This window comes from Palaemon carinicauda, chromosome 6 (assembly GCF_036898095.1).
Source record: "Palaemon carinicauda isolate YSFRI2023 chromosome 6, ASM3689809v2, whole genome shotgun sequence".
NCBI lineage: Eukaryota > Metazoa > Arthropoda > Malacostraca > Decapoda > Palaemonidae > Palaemon > Palaemon carinicauda.
The window spans coordinates 82,047,786-82,051,211 of NC_090730.1; positions in this window are offsets into that span (position 1 = coordinate 82,047,786).

Genomic DNA, 3,426 nt, shown 5'->3' on the forward strand with positions numbered 1-3,426 from the left:
ATCACAGAGTTAGGGCGATGTCTCTGTGCGTCGTTTACGGAGTACGCCCTAGCATTACCTCTTTCCCTATTTTGGCTCATTCCATTTAAGGTTTTGGCACAGGTTTTTACGGTCGGATGCCCTTCCTGACACCAACCCTCCCTATTTATCCGGGCTTGGGACCGGCACCCATTGGTGTTTATAATAGTACCACACCAACATATATACATATAATATGATATATATGTTTGTGTGTATTAATGTATATATATATATATATATATATATATATATATATATATATATATGTATATATATATATATATATATATATATATATATATATATATATATATATATATATATATATATATATATATATGTGTATATATATACATATATATGTGCGTATATATATACATATATATATATATATATATATATATATATATATATATATATATATATATATACATATATATATATATATATATATATATATATATATATATATATATATATATATATATATATATATATATATATATATATATATATATATATTGCATACTAGGTTCATACTTACTCATTTCCAACCAATTACTCATCCCATTCTCACAAACATTGATTCTATTCCTTCCACACACACAAGAGGATTCACCCAGCTGAACCCTCTTACACTCTAGTTTCCCGAACATCCTGGCTGACTTACTCCCTTCTTCCTACATACTCTAGCTACATGCCCATCTGCTCCACATTCAGTGCTCCTGGCACATTCTAGCATAATGACCATCCTTACCACAATTACCACAAATCACATTCATACGATTACTACGACATCCACTCGCTATGTGCCCAGTCATACCACACCGATAACATTTTACCCCTTTCTCTTTCTTGCACTCGGTAATTCTATGCCCTACCTCACCACATCCAAAACAAGCACCTAGAGCCCATCTACATTCATTCTTCTTATGACCTACTTTCCCACACCTATAACACTTTTCATCACGGACACAGCTATCTGACATACCTCGATGTGCACTTACACTCCTATCCCTATTGCGCCGATTACCCTGCCTAAATCCTTCATTTGTCCTTACAGGTATTCCCACATTACTCGCCCTAACACTCCTATCTACTACATTATCAGCTACCCTCATTAGTCCTCTCAAAATTGCGTCCTTATAACTACCAAATTCTATTACACTTTCTTCCATTCCAGTTCTTACGCTCACAGATTTACTTTCTTTCATGCACCTATCTAACTCATAATCCTCAACTATCTCTAATATGTCATCCCATGTCAATCTCTCTTGCGTCCACCTCATTTTCTCCTTGCGTTTCAAATGAATAAACTCAGCAACATTCTCAGGTACAGTAGCCAAAAACTTCCTCAATAACTCCTTATTCTCATTTTTACCTTCATCCCCATACTTCTTCCTAGCTAAAGTTTCCAACCTACATACATACATCGATATCACTTCTCCTGCATTCATCCGTGCTTCATCAAAATCATTCTTACGCTTATACTTAACACTCCCTTTCATATGTTTTACCTGCTCAATTATTCTCTTTTTCACACTTTCATAATCAACGTCACCTACACTCATTATCACTCCATACATCGTCAACAAATACCCAGTCAAATATTCTCCTAACTCCCTTGTCCAAACTCTTTTACTATCACCATACTTATCCTGACAATACCTCTCATACTCCTTGAAAAACTCGTGTACATCCCTACTACTATGCCCATTGAACCTTTCACACCGAGGTACCTCTCTCATAAACACAGTCTTACACACATCACGTTAATTCTCACTGCTATCATCACTGCTACCTTCCTTCTTGTTTCCTACTTCCTTGCTAGAGTATAAAGAATCTAATTCCACAGTCATACTCCTATCCTTGATCATACTCTTCCTAGCCCTTTTCTTACTCGCCATTTTCACCCATTCACGATCATCCTTGCTATCAGCCTGATACTTTTTCTTCTCTTTCTTCACATCACTTTTACCTTTCTTCTCATGATTCCTATCACATTTCTGTTCATCCTTACTATGCCTTATTCCCTTATCTTCAATCTCACTATCACTATTACTATCACTATCACTTCCTTTCCCATTATCACTAACCTTAGCCTTCTCATCCACTATCAACCCATTACCCGAAGCTGAGGACACTCCTCCGACTGCACCTTCACCCATTATAGTTTTCATCATCCCCATGACTTGCCCCATCATAGCTTCCAATCGGTTCTCCATTCATTCCTCATTCTCTTTCATCCTCATCTCAACACATTCTTCCACTCTCTCTAGAGTTCCCTTCAACTCCCTAAGCTCCTTCTGCATCGCCTCATTCTCCCAGTTCAACCTCTCATTCTCTACTAGCAACCTCTCTTTCTCAACTATCAACATCTGCTCCCGTTCTTGATAATGCCGCAATTCCTCCTCCAAAGCCTTTAATTTACCTTCCATTTTTCTTCAACCTTAATCTAATTTCTTATCCTATCAGTCCTTCGTCAAAGAGTCCAGCTTCAATCCCACCTCGGCAGTCCCTGTTCGGGCGCCAAAATAATGTGGCGGTATGTTGCAGAACAACCCCCACACCCTTGAATCTTACTTAATGGCAATTGTCTCCTCAACACATACTTTACCCTTACGTTATCATAAACTGGACTCTTAGACAAAAGGACAAACAAAACAAAACATACCCTTAAAACTATATTTCCTAATACCACAATACTTAACATGGAACCATTCACAATCAAAATAATAATCACACTTACAACTAATCATAAACTTCACACTAAATATACAATAACCACCATTCAAATAATCAACAAAACCCCTAACAAAACTTAAATCAACCGCACACCAACACCGAAATAAATATCTGTGTTCATATATATTTTATAGACACCAACACTGTCTATACACACAAGCCAACTGTCTTTTATGGCACAACACCAGCTTTGTGGTTATCAATAAACTGTGTGGCAATTTGCCACCACTGCCTCCCTAATTGGGGTCCTGGATGTCATCATCATCATCATCATCATCATCATCATCAAGAACAGCAATCGAAGTTCATCCAGTCCTGGTCATCAACATTTATCTAAATCCAAAGAGCAAATCCAAAGAGCAGTCTAAACATGATCGTAATTCAGGCCAGGTCATCAACGGTTGGGCAACAATCAAAACTAAGTTTTCTCCAAAGGAGGAATTACAGCCTGCCAAAATAAAAAAGAAAACACTTATGAACACTCCTAACTAACTGAACTATCGCACTATAATCAAAGATAAATAATAAATTGTTCCTATCATTCACAATCACGACAAGCAAAGATAAACAAAACTGTACTTACTCAGAATATAAGTTATCACTTCCACACTGATAAAAATATATAATAATAATAATCCAGTACTAACAAACGTAACTGAC